This window comes from Delphinapterus leucas, chromosome X, assembly GCF_059928025.1.
Source record: "Delphinapterus leucas isolate spDelLeu-1000000601 "Yukka" chromosome X, BTC_Dleu_Yukka2, whole genome shotgun sequence".
Lineage (NCBI taxonomy): Eukaryota > Metazoa > Chordata > Mammalia > Artiodactyla > Monodontidae > Delphinapterus > Delphinapterus leucas.
Genome location: NC_143150.1, coordinates 97141212 through 97159003, shown reverse-complemented (window position 1 = coordinate 97159003; position 17792 = coordinate 97141212). Strand labels below are relative to the sequence as shown.

Sequence of the window (17792 nt, the reverse complement as noted above, 5' to 3'; positions counted from 1 at the left end):
GAATGAATGACTCTGTGATGCTGCCCCGCCTCCTTTTCCCCTGCCCCTACCCGCCTCCCTCCAGGGGATCAGGCTGAGGCTAGGCTTTGGCCAAATCTCCATCTTTGCTTGGCTTCTTTCCCTGCCCTATTCTCCTCCCCTCCCACCATTACCCGTGTCTCCTGAGAGCCCTTCCATCAATAATTCACTTGCACAAGAATCCATGTCTGGGGCTCTCCTTCTGGAGAACCTGACCTAAGACACTGCTAGTCACCATGGCCTGCAGCAATAACCCTCGAGATGCACGGAGAGTGTCCCAAGCCATTCCCGGGCCTCTCTGTCCCCTACTTAAATAATTAGTTCCCTCCTAGGGCCTGTTTTCCAGCCTCTAATCAGAAGTTGGCATGGGGGGCTGCTGGGGGAGTATGATAAGGGAGAGAAGGAACCGTGGTGCGGTGTGAAGCTGAGAAACGCAGTTACCTGGGACTCAGGGACAGTGGGAAAGTCCCACTCAAAACCCAGTGTGAGGGGCTTCCCTGGTGGCGCAGTGGTTGGGAGTCCGCCTGCCGGTGCGGGGGGCGCAGGTTCGTGCCCCGGTCTGGGGTGGGGTCCCGCGTGCCGCGGAGCGGTTGGGCCCGTGAGCCATGGCCGCTGAGCCTGCGCGTCCGGAGCCTGTGCACTCGGTTGCCTCTCCTTTCTGCGCATGTACACTGTGAGGTCACGAGCCCTGGATGCCGGCAAAATAACATTCGTTAGTGGCTCTTGCTGCAGATACGTTAAGCTGAGTATAGTGAAGGCTAGATATCTGGGAAATACAGAAGTGTTTTAAACCTGTTTATGTCATTGTATTGTGGGTTTGGAGGGGCAGGAAGGCTCTGGAAGTTCACACAGGCCACTGACGTGGACCTGCCCTGGGCTGTTACAGAAACAAAATGACCACCTGGAATGGCCGTCCTGCCCGCTGCCTTTCGGTCAAGCGCTTTCCTGACAAGTATCTTTGACGTCAGAGCCTTTGTGTTTCTCTGTGCAGTGCAGTTCCCTGAATACTGTCTTTCCAGAAACTGTTTGGTAGGCAGGTGATACTGCTGTAATGTTGTTCATTTGGTTTTTGACTCCCTTCCTTAGTTCTCTGAACGAAGCCGTGTGATATGTGGCCTGTTCCTTCCCTTCAGAGGTCTGGGCTGGAGAAGGCCTGGAAAGGGGATGTCAGATACCCACTAAGGACGCTTTGATTCTCTGTCAAAATGAGTTCTGATTTTAATACAACATATGATAACACTAATTAGGGCAAAATGTAAAGAAACACAAACGCCTACAGGCAAATCTAGCAACTTTCTACGTAAATTTTAACACACAAATAAATGCTTATCTCCTAATTTTTCTTCTTTGGCTTCAAGAAGAAACATTCATTTACCCCCAGCTATGTTTCACTGGATTTTGAAAGATGTCAGGCCTGGGTAAATCTCCCCAGCTCCCTCATAACTGGATGTGTCCATGTGGATGGTCCAATATTTACTCAACTATCCAACTATATATAAATATATATATTAAAAAAATTTTTTGTTTAAAATTTTATTTTATTGAATTATAGTTGATTTACAATGTTGTGTTAATTTCTGCTGTGCAGCAAAGTGATTCGGTTATATATATATATCATATTCTTTTCCATAAATATATACATATTTAAAATAAATTTTCTTTTTTAGAGCAGTTCTAGGTTTACAGGAAAACTGGGCAGATGGTATAGAGTTTCCATGTACAACCCCCAGTTTCCCCTATTATTAACATCTTGCATTAGAATATTGGTTCAATATTGATGACTCCATATGGATACACTATTACTGACCAATGTCCATAGTTTACATTGGGGTTTACTCTTTGTTGTATACATTCCGTGGATTGTGACAATGCCTAGTGTCATGCATCCACCATTACAGTATCATACAGAATAGCTTCACCCCCTAAGCACCCTCTGTGCCCCATCTATTCATCCCTCCCTCTCCCTCAACCCCTGGCAACCACTGATCTTTTGACTGTCTCCATAGTTTTGTCTTTTCCAGACTGTCAAGTAGTTGGACTCATCCAGCAGGTAGCCTTTTCAGATGGGCTTCTGTCACTTGGTAATCAGCATTTCCGCTTCCTCCACGTCTTCTCATGGCTTGCTAGCTCATCTTTCTTTAGCGCTGAATCATATTCCATCGTCTGGATGTACATGCCGCTTCTTCTGCACTAGACACTGATGGGAGAGCTAAAGAGATCCAAGGGGGCCTAAGCATCAGTGTTTACCTTCGGGCAACTTCTAGTTTAGTTGGGGCCAGAAGACACACACCCGTGCAAAGTCGGCTCGTGATATTAAACAGTAAGTCAGACATGCTGAAAGACACATACGGAATGAGTAACTGTTCCAGCAGTTCGGGGAAGGAAGAGTTCGTGGAAGGTTCCACAGAAGAAATGCGATGGGAGGAGGGTGGGGAGAGACAGAGAGGATTTGAGGAAGGCTTTGCGTGTCTCAGCTTTTAACCCTGTGTCCTCTGACCCAGGCTGTAGACAGAGAAGAGAGAGAAGGGAAATGACATGCCCACGGTCTCCCTGTCCAGCCCATGTCCAGCCTCCCTGACTCAGGACCATCCCCGCCTGGGGAGTCTCTCTGGCCATTAGCTCGCAGGTGGCTGAAGCCAGTCCCTCTCTCAACACGTGCAAAACTGCAACAAGGAAACTGGTGTCTTTCTTAAATTCCATCTCCGGGCAGCAAAGCCTCTCAGATCTTGAGCTAAACTTTTGTGTGTGTATGGAGTATAAAGTTTACTTTAGAAGAGATCCTTTTTTATACTGTTTTATGTGTGTGCGTGTGGTGAGCTAGGTTTTCGGATACCAGGAAATTTTTATTTTTTTAATTGAAGTATAGCTGATTTACAATATTAGTTTAGTTTAGTTTCAGGTGTACAGCAAAGTGATTCAGCGATACACACACACACACACACACACACACACACACTCGTTGTTTTTCAGATTCTTTTCCCTTATAGATTATAAGGTACTATAGTTCCCTGTGCTATACAGTAGGTCCTTGTTGTTTATCTATTTTATATTTAATACTGTGTATCTGTTAATCCCAAACCCCTAATTTATCCCTCCCTCTCCCAGGAAATTTTTATTCTAGTCTTCATATTTTTTCTGCATTAAAAAAAATGAGTGCTTTACGAATTTGCGTGCCATCCTCGTGCAGGGCCCGCGCTAATCTTCTCTGTATGGTTCCAATTGTAGTGTATGTGCTGCTGAAGCGAGCACTATCCTCTTTCTTTGTTGTGGTAAAATATACGTAACATAAAATTTACCATCTTAACCTTTTTGAAGAGTCCAGATCAGTGGCATTAAAGACATGTGCATTGTTGGGCAACCATCACCACCATCCAGCTCCAGAACATTTTTATCTTCCCAAACTGAAACTCTGCACCCATTAAACATTGACTCCTTCTTTCCTCCTGGCAGCCACCATCCTGCTTTCTGTCTCTAAGAATCTGACCACACTAGGGACCTCATATAAGTGGAATCGCACATTTGTCCTTTTGTGTCTGGCTACTGTTTTCCACAGTGGCTACACCATTTTACATTCCGGCCAGCAGTGCACAAGGGATCCAATTTCTCCATTTCCTCGTCAACACTTGTTATTCTCTGTTTTCTCTGGGTTTTGAAAAGAGCCATCCTGATGGGTGTGAAGTAGTCTCTCCTCGTGGTTTTGATTTCTTTAGCTAAACTTCTATTTGTTGGGGAAAGAGTTGAGAGTAATGATTCCTGTACAGGATGTTAACTGTGCGTGGACTCAACTTCGCCTGTCAGAGGCCAGCCTTCCCACCTCTGGCAGGTCACCTGTGTCCTCTGAGGCCTGTCGTATAAAATACGCATGAAGTGTCAAAATCCCTTCCCCGAGGATTATTGATGCCATCAGTTCATATGTAAAAAGTTCTTCTAGATATTTCAGTGCGTGCATTTTATCTTTCGTTAATTCATTTTCTAAATGGCAAGCAAGTGCAAATACAGGTGGCCCAGAGACTGGGGTGGGGAGGCCTGGGTCATCCCCACATAAGAGCACACTGGGTGCCGGATGTGTGGGAGGAGCACAGAATTGGGAGCCATCCTTCTTGTTTCCCTTTCTCCCACCTCTGTTAGCAAGATTTTTGTTTTTGCTTTTGCAACACATTCCAGTGTCTGTTGTCAAGCACGCACAAGGCTTTCTAGGAAAGCCAGAGGCCAAGCCCTGGCTGCCTTGGCTGATAAAGATGGAGTGAGCCACTCTCAGATTTGGACAGTTTCTTACTTACATAAACAGTGAAAGGAAGATTAGTCAGAGGTGCGAGCTCCCTGGGTGTTTGCCTCACCCCAAAAAGGATGACATCAAAACAAAATGGGCCTGATGGGCCGATTCTAGACTGGCAGTATAAAATTATAAAACGAGGCAGTTTTGTACAAGCTCTATCTTGAGGGCGGTGGTATGAAAATTTCCTAGCTCATCAGAAGCCAGGAGGTGATGAGAAACCATCCCCGGAAAGCCTCCCAGGGCAGATAGGGGGGTGTTATGGGCTGAATTATATCCCCCCCACCCCAAATTCATATGTTGAAATCTTAATCCCTAGTATCTCAGGACGTGACTGTATTTGGAGACAGGGCCTGTAAAGATGTAATTACGTTCAAGTGAGATCATATGGGTGGGCCCTAATCCAATCTGATCGGTGTCTTTACAAGAAGAGGAGATTAGGACACAGAGAGGCCTGGAACCCATCCTTCCTTCTTGGCCCTCAGAAGGAACCAACTCTGTGGGCACCTTGATCTGGCACTTCCAGCCTCCAGAACTGGGAGGAATTAAATTTCTGTTGTATAAGCCACTCAGTCTGTGGTGCTGTGTATGACAGTCTGAGCTGACTAATATGGGAGATGAATGCAAGATGGCCTCAGAGCAACCCTCACAGGCCTCTATCTTCTCATGTTCCGCCAAGATGAAGATTAGCTGCGGTTCAGGCTTTGCCTGTGTTGTGACCCATGTGGATACATGGAAGGTCACTAGGGTGCCATGGTACAGCTGTTCCTGGGGGGACACTGGCCTGTCGCCTGCTTTGCAGATAATGAGATGTTATGCTGGTCGTGGCTTCCACATCTTCTAATGCACATATATAAATATAAATATAAATATTCACTTGTATTGTTTTAACTTGAAAATGTTCATTTAAAAAAAAATGGGATTTTACCCTACCTACTTCTTTGCAAGATTCTTCTTTCACTTGATGGGCAGTGTCACGGGCAGCCTTACCGACCCCGCTACCATAGTGTACCCTTGAGCCTTGAGGCCAACATTTCCATGGGCCGTCCCCTGAGTCCCCACCTTCCTGATGGTGGCAGAGATGACTTGAGAAGTGAACCCGTAAGGAGGCCATTGTGTTTTCAACACCAGAGCTATGGTGGCTCAGTATAGGACAGTAGCAATGAGGATGGAGAAAAGTAGATGAATTTGAGATGTATAGAATATACATAAAATCTCACCCCTTCCTCCCCTGCCCCCCCCCCACTGCCTTTCCCTTCTCTAGTTCATATATGAAAAGTCCTTCCGGATATAATGGACACACATCTCCGCATATAAAGGTCTGTTTTATCTCTTGTTAGTTTAAAAAGTGGAATCGTACTATACTCAGTTTTTTTGCAGGATTTTTTTTTCACTTGATGATGTGTGAGCACCTTTCCATATCAGAATCCACCTATGGAGCTCGTTCTCTTGTTTTATGAGCTGCATACCATTTCAAGTCACAGGGAGGCATTGCATCATTTTCTTTAACCCTATCGTTATTAGTGAACTCAGAGGTTGACCGCACTCTTCTTTAATGTTATAATAAACAGCTTTGGACATGAAGTCTTGTTCTCTCAGGGGGTTCTGTAAAGTAGATTCCTAGTGTGAGTGGTGTCAAGAGGTATACAGTTGACCCTTGAACAACAGGGGTTTGAACTGCTCGGGTCCACTTACAGGCGGGTTTTTTTCAATAGTAAATACTACAGCACCACACGGGTTGGTTGAATCCTCGGATTTGGAACCGTGAATACAGAGGAAACATATATACCTGGAAGGCCGACTCTAAGTTATACACAGATTTAACTGTGTGGAGGGCCCACGCCCCTAACCCCCATGTTGTTCAAGGCTGAACTGTATACCCGACAGAAATGTGTTTCTATGGGCACCGGAAGTCACATGCAAGAACGTTCCTTAGCAGCACTATTTGCAATAGCCCCAAAGCAGAAACAACGCAAGTGTTCTTCATCAATGCAACAGAATAATAAAGTCCCGTCCAGCCACGCAATGGAATGCTATACAGCAACGAAACCGAATGTTCTGCTTCTCAGAACAACATAGGTGAAGTTTAAAAATATAACATGTGTGGGGGAGGGATGGACTGGGAGTTTGAGGTTATTAGACGCAAACTATTACATATGGAATGGATGGACAACAAGGTCCTACTGTATGGCACGGGGAACTATATTCAATGTCCTGGGATAAACCGTAGTGGAAAAGAATGTATATATGTGTATAACTGAGTCACTTTGCTGTACAGCAGAAATGAACACAACTTTGTAAATCAACTGTACTTGGATTAAAAAATAAAATAAGTGTATAATGTTCGGTGAAAGAAGCCAGACAGCAAAGAATATATACTACATAATTCCGTTCACGGAACGTTCAGAAACAGTCAAATCCCGTTAGAAGTTGGGATAGTGGTTCTCTTTGGGGAGACTTACTGACTGAGAAAGGGCGCAGGGGGGCTTCTGTGTACTGATAATATCCTCTTTCTCCCTTTGCAGTGGTCACCTGGGTGTGTTCAGTGTCTCAGCCACACACTCAGGATTTGCATCCTTTTCTCCCTGCATGCTCTACTTCAATAAAAATGTACCTGCATTTCTTTAAAGGTACATGTATTTAAACTAATGATCGGAGCTGCCAACTCACCCTCCACAAAGGTCGCACCAATTTACACGCTCAGCAGCAACACGCACAAGCTCTCCTTTCCCCACATCCTTGCCAACAGCAGTGCTAGAAAAGCTTTTTGATTGTTTGCCAATTTGATGGCTTTGGCAAAAGGGTATCTTCTCATTTTCATTTTCATTTTCCTAATCACCCGTAGGCTGAGTATGTTTCACGTTTATTGGCTGTTTGAATTTCTTTCTCTATGAATTACCTGTTTATACTTTCCCCCATTCTTCCATTGAACCATTGGTGGGGTTCTTATTGATATATAATGGATATTAACTTTTCCTTGGATGTGTTGCAAACACGTTCTCCTAAAGCACCTCTTGCTTTTATTCGTTTTGTTTATGGCACATCACAGGCACCTGCTGCAGGCGAGGCAAGCGATGTGAATAAGTGAGGAGGCTCCGAGGCCATGGCAGGCCGGGGAGAGCACATACCTCTGCTGGGAACCAGTGTGCCAGATCTTCTGATTCTTCAGGAGATGCTGGAAATACGGATTTTTATGGGAAAACTTCCAGTTTTAAAATGCTGGCAACTCATTCAAAAAACTTTAAGCACTAGAAGAGACAGCCATGTTTGGGCTGGGTTGGATCGGCAGGACACCAGCTCGCAACCTCTGGTTGATGCTGTATTGCCCTGCAAAGGAGGTTTGTGTTGTCACATCCGCCCATCTTTTCCTTCAGGACTTCTGAGTTCTGTGTCTTTTTTCTTTTATCAGTTTAACACATTTTTTTTACTCTCTAAATCCTTCTCTTTTAAAGATAGAGAAAAGCTTTTCATGATTTTATTCAGGTTTCCTTAATGAGAAATAAAGGTGAATACATGCGCTGCTGAACTCAGAGAATAGAGAAGGTTCTGATCTTGGGGATGTGGGTGGCTGAGCCCAGGAATGGCTAAAACAGAATTAGAACTCCTTCCCATTTTCTCATTTAAGGCCAAGGACCCCCCCCCTCCTCCACACACACACATGGTAGGATTTCAAGGGAAGAGAATAAAGAGTTTTATTCCATGATGAAACCGGAGGCCTCTGGGAATACTGAAATTCATACTAATGCGTAAATGACTTACTGAAAACCCCTTCCTGGGAGCAAGTGTGTAAGTCAGAGCAGGGAGAGAGCAGCTGGGCACTGCGAGTCTGACAGTACAGGAGGATAGAGGAGCTCATCCTGAGTCCATTCCTCTGTGTGAGGGAACTTCACCACTCCCAGCTGTGTCTGCCTTCCCCGGACCCACCCTGCCCTGTGTGGCTCCCACCCTGGCTGGGTACTGTCATCGTTCTGAGCAGAATTGATGGGAAGCAAAACAAACACCCCCAACCAGCTGGGGGTACTTTAATGGCTTTTGATGGTATCATCTGGGCATTTCTCACCCATGTTAATTAGCAGCTTGCTTTGACCAAGGTAGCACATCTAGAAACTGCTCTGGGGGTGGAAAAAATTTTTTCTGCTTGCATATTTAGCAGGATCCAGCAAGGAACAAGACAGGGGATTGCCGGCTGAGCACCGTGATGGCTCATCCCTTTTCTGGCACCAGATGACTGGGGTGCTGGGCTTAGCCAGGAGGGCCGGTGCTGATGGGCATGTGTTTATTCCTAGTAATCACAGCTGCATTTATTGAGTGCCTTGTGTGTGCTAGGAATTGTGCTGAACACAATTGTATATGCGCCACCTCGCCTCCTACAATTCATGCTCTGCCTGCGAGGTAGGGCTGTTAATCTAAGTGACGGCGTCCAGTGTGAACCAGGCGGCGTGCATGAGCCAGGCCTCAGAATTTCACTTCTGGGCCAGGGCTTCCTGCCCTCCCAGGCCAGGCAGGGGTGGCCCTCCATTCCAGCAACTTCTCCAGCCCAGTCTTGCAGTGCCTTGGGTACCACGTCTTCAGTCCACAGGAGGACTGGAAGCAGTCCTAGGTACTGACTGCACAGGCTCCAGGCTCACTGACCCCGCCCCTTTCTGCTTGCCTCAATGGCCCTGCCCCCTTTTGCCTTGGGCATTGGGGCTGCTCCCTTCCCATCTGTACCCTGGGTGAAGACTCAGGTGTCCGGAGACACTACTAATAATCCAGGTGTGAAGCAATAATGAAGGTGCTGGATGGGAAGAGTTTTGTTTTTTTTTTTAAAGCGTTTTTAAAAAATATTTATTCATTTATTTGGCTGTGCCGGGTCTTAGTTGTCGCAGGCAGGATCTTCAGTTGAGGCATGAGGGATCTTTTAGTTGCAGCATGTAGGATCTAGTTCCCTGATCAAGGATTGAACCCGGGACCACTGCAGTGGGAGCACGGAGTCTTAGCCACTGGACCACCAGGGAAGTCCCTGGGAAGAGTTTTAAGGTGTGACTTTTCTAGGCCGTGCACATTCATTAAAAAGCACAGATAGTATAGTTTATTTTCTGATTCTAAAAGCAATCATGCCCTTCGTAGAGAAGTCGAAGATACAAAAGGTACAAAGAAGAAAAAACTTTATCTTACCATCTAGAGATAATCATTGTCAACATTTTCAGATGGTTCTTGCTACTTGTTTTTGTATATTGATGAAAAAATATATATAAATTTTCAAATATATATAATGTTAAGCAAAGTTGAGACCATTCTAGCAATATACTTTTAGATTATCTCTTTTCACACATTGTGTCATGTGCGTACACTTGTGAAAAGGACCCCGTGAAAGCAAGATGGATAAGATGGGCAGAATCAAGGAGAGGGGTGGAGGGTGTGGGCTTTCTCAGCTGCAGGCTTCCCTACCCGACCCAGGACAAGGTTGTTCCTGGGCCTCTGGGGTGGGGAGTGATGCCATCAGCTTGGGGAGGACAAGAAAGGATCCCTCTGCCACCCTCTTTAGTGTCACTCACCAGTTCTTGGGAGGGTGGGAGCCTCCCAGCAGCGGCCGCCTGGGCCAGCGGGGCCCCCTAGTCATGTCCCACTCCCACCCCATTGTGATCCAGGACCCCACAGCTGCCCCCTCCCCTGTGATTTTGTGCGTGAGTGTGTGTGTCGAGGGGGGCTGTCTCTCAGAGGGACGAAAGGGGTGGCTTCTGGCTTCTTGAGGCCTTCCAGTGGCGGGGGCGGGGCACTCGTGGCTGAGGTGCCCCTGCCTCTTGAGAAACAAGCTGTCTTTTGCTTGTGACTGTGGTAGTGCTAAGCCCCATTAGCCGTTTTCCTAGAAGTGAGAATGGATTTGCTCTGAGTTCTGTCATCCTTTGTGACCCAGGGCTCACTGAAGCAGCACCAAGAGCAGGGGACTGGCCACCAAACGGAGCCCTGCTAACCTGCCTTCAAGGGTACTTGGACTTGATGCTGGCCTTGTGAGCATGCCCCCTGTCTCCATCCTCCAACCACCTGACAGAGACAAAGTTCTTGAAGCATAGGAAGGTTTGGTGCTCCCCTGGAAGGTCGTTCATTCATCGGTGCCAGTGGAGGAGGCCCTGCTGGGTCTTAGTGATTAGAATGAGAGGGACCTGGGTTAGAGCTCCAGCTCTGGGCAAGTTACTTGCCAGAGCCCCAGCTCTGGGCAAGCCTGGGTTAGAGCCCCAGCTCTGGGCAAGTTACTTGCCAGAGCCCCAGCTCTGGGCAAGCCAGCTGGGGCTGGGCTCAGCCCCAGCTCTGAGCCACCTTGGGCAAGTTACTTAACCCCTCTGAGTTCAGTCTCCTTGTCTGGAAAACGGGCCTAACAGTACTTACTTCACAGAGATAGATGCTCTGCAGATTATATGCTTTCAATTATGTATATTCGGCATCTATCACAGTGCCTGAAACACAGCAGGTACTCAATAAATGCTCATTGTTATTGTGTGTTAAATTTACTCCTCATAACTTTTGGCAACGAATATTATCACCCCATTTTACAGAGGGGGCAGCTGAGGCTCAGAAGGTTACACAGTATTTCAGCTAATTGTTACGGTGTGACAACCATCCAAAACCTTAGTGGCTTAAAACAACGCTGAATGGACATGAATGAACAATAATTTCTTATGATTCTGTGGATTAACTGGGTGGTTCTTGGGCTCCAGGTGGTGTCAGCTGGGGTCTGTCATGTGAATACAGTTAGTTGGCAGCTAGATTCGGCTGAAAGGTTGAAGAGGGCCTCTCACGTGCCTGGGGTCTTGGTGCTGGCTGTTGGCTGAGCTGCCTCGGTTCTCTTCCTCATGTCGTTTTCACCAGGCTAGCTTGGGCTTCCCCAAGCATGGCAGTTGACTTCCAAGAGGGAGTGCTGCAAGAGGACAAGCCTCAGCATGCAAGCACTTAGCAAGCCTCCGCTTTACATCATGCTTATTAATGTCCTTATTGGCCAAAGAAAGTCACGTGCCCAAACCGAGAGTCAGTGTGGGAGGGGACAACATGACGGCACACATACTGGGAAGCATGGCTTATTGGCGATGCCCAAGTAACAGTTCACCAAAAAAAGGCTTGTCTAGGCTCCCACGGCTGTTGAATGGCATAGCTGGGATTTGAACCCAGGTCTGTCTGACTCCAAAATCCGTGCTTCTTCCTCAAAGCATGGCCGAGGCTGACTCTATGGCAGGCTGGTGTTTGTGGCCGCCCCCACCAGAATTGGATGGTGATGTGATTTTCCGTCTCGTCTTCAGCCCACCCTGCCCTAGCACTCCATGATGTCCTTGAACCTCTCCTGCTCACCTGACAAAGGGGAGAAAAGCACCCTCCTTCTGCTGGGCCCCTTCTGTTCTTCCCCCTTCCATGTTGACTACAGAAAGCTACTCCTGCTTCCTTCAGGGTCCCAGCCAGGACCGAGGTGGCCCCATCACTTGTGGCCTCTCCAACCACAGCAGCATCCTGGCTCTGCTGGCCTCAGGGTACACACACCTCTCTGGACCTCAGTTCTGTTTGGGGGGTACCCTTTCTTGGAAAGCAAGGGTCACGGGAACAAAGACAATATCACGGAGATAAGCCCAAGTTTATAGCACATTGTCGTCATCCCAGAGGACTTCCAGTCTGCCCACCGGCTGGGCCAACTCCTCAGATAGGCCTCCTACCCTCACCCCTGTCTACACTCAGCTGATCTGAGTTGGCTCCACGGTGATGACTGCAGGAATCCAGCCCTTTCCGGCTCCTGCCTGCCTCTGACTGAGTGAGGCCCTGGTCCATTCCACCCACTGATCTGACCTGAAGGCCCAGCACCTAGGTGAGCAGTGCCCTTCTCGTGGTCCTTTCCGCTCCCAGTCTGTGGCTGCAGGGAGCATTGCTCACTTTCCTGTGGCTGGACTCTCACTCTCCCCGCTTCTTAAGGCCCCAAAAGGACAAGCCATTTGTTCAGTGCCCTATCATGAGCTGATGGCAAAGCTGGGACCTTGAACCTGGGATGTCATCTCCAGCCGTTATCTCTCTCTCTCTCTTTTTTTAAAAATTTTTATTTTATTTTTTGCGGTACGCGGGCCTCTCACGGCTGTGGCCTCTCCCATTGTGGAGCACAGGCTCCGGATGCGCAGGCTCAGCAGCCATGGCTCACGGGCCCAGCCGCTCCGCGGCATGTGGGATCTTCCCGGACCGGGGCACGAACCCGCGTCCCCTGCTTCGGCAGGCGGACTCTCAACCACTGCGCCACCAGGGAAGCCCCTTAACTTTTTATTTTATATTGAAGTATAGTTGATTAACAATGTTGTGATAGCTTCAGGTGTACAGCAAAGGGATTCAGTTATACATATACACGTATCTATTCTTTTTTTTTTTGGCTGCACTGGGTCTTTGTTGCAGCACGCGGGCTTCTCTCTAGTTGTGGCACGCAGGCTTCTCTAGTTGTGGAGCACAGGCTCCAGAGAGCGCGGGCTCAGTAGTTGTGGCGTGCGGGCTTAGTTGCCCTGGGGCATGTGGGATCTTAGTTACCCCACCAGGGATCGAACCCGCATCCCCTGCATTGGAAGGTGGATTCTTAACCATCGGACCACCGGGGAAGTCCCCCATGTATCTATTCTTTTTCACATTCTTTTCCCATTTAGGCTGTTACATAATATTGAGCAGAGTTCCCCATGCCATACAGTAGGTCCTGTTGGTTATCCATTTTAAATTCAGCAGTGTGTACATGTCAGTCCCAAGCTCCCTGACTATCCCCTCCCCGCATCCTTCCCCCCCCCCACTGCAACCATAGTTGGTTCTCTAAGTCTGTGAGTCTGTTTCTGTTTTGTAAATAAGTTCATTTGTATCATTTCTTTTTTAGATTCCCCATATAAGCGATATCATACGATATTTCTTAGTCTGACTTACTTCACTCAATATGACAATCTCTAGATCCATCCATGTTGCTGCAGATGGCATTATTTCATTCTTTTTAATGTCCAGCCATTATCTGGCCCATCCAGTGACAATCCCGCTGCTAAGTCCAGGACACCCTGGCTCACACTGCCACCTCCGGACATGGATATGGTCCCTGCCATCCCAGGAATGGAATGTCATTGACATGGTGACGGCCACCCTCCACCAGAATGGACTCCTGTGCTCTGTGCATCTCTGCTTCACTAGCTCCTGACTCCAAGTCTTTGATGGGGCATCTGATTGGCTGAGCGTAAGTCAGGAGCCCACACTAACTGCAGTGGCAGCTGGGAAAATGACTGTATGGCGTTTTTCGCTTCTCTGGTGGGAGGCAACTAGGAAGATGGGCAATTTCTCAAACACGGTAGTGGGGGTTGGATGCCGGTCAGCCTTGTACTTACCTCACCTGGAAAAATGCCGAACAGCTGTCCCCAGGGAGTGCTAGAGGATTGTATGTCTCCAGGGACAGCCTGAGCTTGTCTTCCCTTCCTCCAGATGCTGATGGAAGTGTGTGTGTGTGTGTGTGTGTGTGTGTGTGTGTGTGTCTGTAAGGACAGGAACACATTACACAACGTGGGGTCAGGAACCCTGGGTACGGTTCTGAGTCCCCGGGCCTCAGTTCCACTCAGCCTGCTGTCCAACCTTTGAGCATGCAGAAGATGTGTGGTGGCTTCTGCTGTAGTCTGGGCCACTGGGCCAAAAGATGCCCCCAAGAGTGCCAAAGCCCCAAACGGAATGGGGCCATTGGTTCCGTGTAACAGATGAGAGCGTAGGTTTTGGAGTCAGAGAGATCGGGGTTCGCCAGCCATGTGACCTTGTACATGTTCCTTAACGTCTCTGAACCTTAGTTTCCTTATCTGTAAAATGGAGAGGAGGTGGCAGGCACTCAGCCTCCATTCCAACCTGTTTCTATGGCGCCTTCATGTTCTGCAGAGGTTGGAAGGCTAAAAACTACAGTTCCCAGACACCTTTGCAGCTGGGGCTGCGGATGAGAATTAGATTCCAGCAAGGAGATGCACTTGTGTGTGAGGTTAGGAAGGCAGCAGCGGGGAAGAGACTACTTGGTGCTGAATGTTGCTGCTGAAGACAATGTGTGTGTGTGTGTGTGTGTGTGTGTGTGTGTGTGTGTGTGTCAGTGTGAGAGAGACAGAGAGAGAGAGGCAACATTCTAGTGTTTGATTAGTTACCGGCTTTGTGGGTACTGAGAGGTGTTGTGGTGGCAGTGGCTTCCTGACCTTGGATGGCAACTACAATAGTGTCCTCTTGAAATCAACATCTCTGGGGCTGACCCCCTCCCTTCCCACCTCCCTGATGATGGCAGAAGTCTTGGCAGCCCAGCTCAGCGGTGTTACGGGCGTCTAGAGCCTGCTCCAATGATCTTGTAAGCACCTAATTTCCTGTATTATATCTCTTCTGGATTAAAATAGCTGGACTGGAGAGGCTTTCTGTTTCCTGCAACTGAACCCTAACTGCTATAGGAGTCACACCCCATTGCTCACACAGTTGTTGGGATGAGATGAGATGGTGGGTGCTACACAGCTTTGTAAACTGTAAAGTTTACAAAAACTTTGTTAGGTGTTTTTCGAGGAAGGGTGTCCCTTTTGTCAGGGGAGACTAGACAGGATAGAAACCCTTGTGACGAGCCACTTGTTTACACGCTCTTTTATCGCAAACTGCTGGAGCAGAAGACAGCCTGAAAGAATTCAGGTAATTTGTGTACATCACCTGCTTTCGGAGGCCGAAAGGGTTGTGCTATGGATTCAGGGCGGATACAGCCTCTCTGTCCCCAATTAGAGCAATGAGTGACATGCCATGACGGCTGGGAAAGGTGGCAGGTGTCCTGGTGTGAGCCTGAAAAGTCAGCTACCACGGGGCTCTCCCGTACCCATGCCTGGGCTCCCCCATTAACCCGCTAGTTTGTGTTAAAGCCCACTTTAATTCCGTACCCCTCCCAGTTAAATCTTCGTGTTTACAAAACCTTTCCCTCCTCTCCCATCAGGTTTGAAGGATCTCCCTGTCTGTGGTGAATAACATTCTCATGGTCATGTCATTGGCCCCTATTTCCTGCCACAAAATGAGGAGTCCCTGTGGGGTGAGTGTCCAGGCAGGTGGTCCTGGGGGCCGTGAAGCTGGGAGGAAGCTGGGCTGGGGCTTGGCTGCCAGAACAGTCCAGGCTCCACTCCAGCCCATCAGGGGGCTTGAGGCTGAGTGGGCAAGATAAACCGTTTCAGTGGTTTTTAGGAACCCTGATCAATTGCAAGGAAGGGCAAAGCCCTCGGGGACGGATAAAGCCAGCCCTGCACTCCAAGCCCAGTTGGAGCCAACATTTGTGTGGCTTGAACTTTTGTGTGGTTGGGACAAGTCCGCCCAGCTTTGCCGGGGTGGTTTACTCTGTTCCCAAACTGCAGTACAGCGAGGCGAACAGCCCTGGGCCCCGTAAGCCGGCGCTGAAATGATTTAGGTGGCCTGTCCTCTGTCCCCGCCGGGCCCTACAGCCTTGGGGAAGAGAGGCTGAGCGTGCCATACCCCTGCTTCTCGCCGGTGGCACGGGGTTTTAGAAACGCTCCATTGCCCAAGGCAGGCAAGACCTTCGCCTCGGGGAGCTGAGCTGCTGCTGGTTTGATTCTCCACTCCTGCTCCCAAACTAAAAAGCCGATGCCCACTTTCAGATTCCATCCTCACCGCGCAGAGGAAGCCCGGGGTGCTGGGGACACCACCTGGAGCCTGGGCGCATAGCACCTGGGCAGTTTTTTTTTTTTTTTTTCCCTTCCAGCTTGAGGTATCTCGTTTAACCTCTAAGGTGCCTGAAGGTCTGGAAGGCTCGCGGGCAGGCCTTTGGCTGGCTACAGGAGAGGCTGGGCGCCCCAGATCCCAGCGCCGCCGGTGGGCACTCTATGTGCCAATGTCTGTAGTGCTTGTGTGCAGCAGAGCAAGGCTGCCCCACGAGGTAGTTGGCCGCTGGGCCGACAGAGACCCGTCTGACAATGCCCTGTCCCCTGGGAAGCCAGTGCCAGCCTGCACGGGCCACAGCTAAATAGAATCAGGAACAGGTGCTGCCTGGGAGGGAAACTCGGGCGCCTGGTATAGCTCAGTGATGCTCACACCCTCTGGGGACCTTCCTGCCTCCACAGAAGGTGGGGACAGAGAGGCGAGCACGAAGAGAGAGAAAGGGAAGTGGGAAGAAACTGGTCACGGAGGAGGCTCTTTTTATTCTTTGGTGCAGCTGCGTGCATTTCTCTGACCAGCGAGGCAGAGAAAATCAGACTGGCTCCTGCCGAAACAGGCCTTCTAGTTGGGGTTGGGGGCAGGGAGGCGGAGGTGCACAGGAAAGGGGTGAAGAGGGGGAAATGCCTGAGGATACAGCAAACCACAGTCTCCAGAAGCCTTCACTGCACAGAACAACCCTCCCCTGCCGTCCTGTGCCCCAGATGCCTCAGCCTTAACCTTGGCTGCCCGAAGTGGGCCATCCTTCCCCTTCTGGGTGACACCTTGGGCATGACCCAGTCAAGACTAGGCATTCGTTTATCACTGTCTTCTGCTGTTGGGCCTTGGAGGAGAGCCTTATCCCTTCCAGCAGGGGACAAGACCTCCTGGGTGGCGTCAGTTACCCTGGTCACCCTAGCACCTGGAGAAACTGGCAAATGTCCCAAACGGGAAAGCAACATGAGGGGTCAAGGCCCTAGAGTTAGACTCTTGTGAGGCCCTGATTGTCTGAGTCAGCAGTTCCCAAAGTGTGTTCCAAGGATCCCTGTGGTACCCCAGACCTTTTCAAGACTGTCTTTTCTAACTGCAAGCTCCATAAGGCTGGATTTTCTTCATGTATTTCAACCAAAACCACATATCACAACAGATTGGATGCTGAAGCAGCTAGGAGAAAGCAGCTGTCTTCTATGAAGCCAGCTATTAAAGAGGTTTGCAAAAATGTAAAGCGATGTCACTTTACTCCCTGATTTTTTTTTTTTTTTTAGAAAATACAGTCTTGTTTTTTCATTAAATTGTGCTATTGATGTGAACATGTGTATTAGTTATCTATTGCTGTGTAACAAATAGCCCCAAAACTTAGTGGCTGAAAACAACACACATTATCTCTCAGTTTCTGAGGGTTAGGAATCTGTTAACAGCCAGCTTAGCTGGGTGGTTCTGACTCGGAGTCTCTCATGAGGCTGTAATCAAGGCATGGTCCAGGGCTGCAGTCATGTCAAAGCTCAACCAAGGAAAGAAAGGATCCAGCTCTCAGCTCACTCACATGGCTGTTGGCAGGCCTCAGCTCCTTGCCATGTGGGCCTCTCATCAGGGCTGCCTTGTGACATGGTAGCTGGCTTCCCCCAGAGAGAGTGAAGGAGAGCACCCAAGACAGAAGCCACAGTCTTTTTATAATCTAATTTTGGAAATGACATGGCAGCTGGCTTCCCCCAGAGAGAGTGAAGGAGAGCACCCAAGACAGAAGCCACAGTCTTTATATAATCTAATTTTGGAAATGACATCCCATCACTTCTGTCTTGTCTATTAGAAGTGACTCAGTAAGTCCACCCCAACTTCAAGGGGAGGGAAATAC

At 48.7% G+C, this 17792-nt stretch overlaps 1 non-coding gene across 1 annotated transcript; it reads right to left on the bottom strand.

Annotated features, from left to right (window-relative positions):
• Window positions 1–3160: 3160 nt before the first annotated feature.
• On the bottom strand, window positions 3161–3267 carry LOC115804068 (U6 spliceosomal RNA). Its single transcript, XR_004024911.1, has one exon. It is a non-coding gene; the product is annotated as a U6 spliceosomal RNA (small nuclear RNA).
• Between the last annotated feature and the right edge of the window lie 14525 nt (window positions 3268–17792).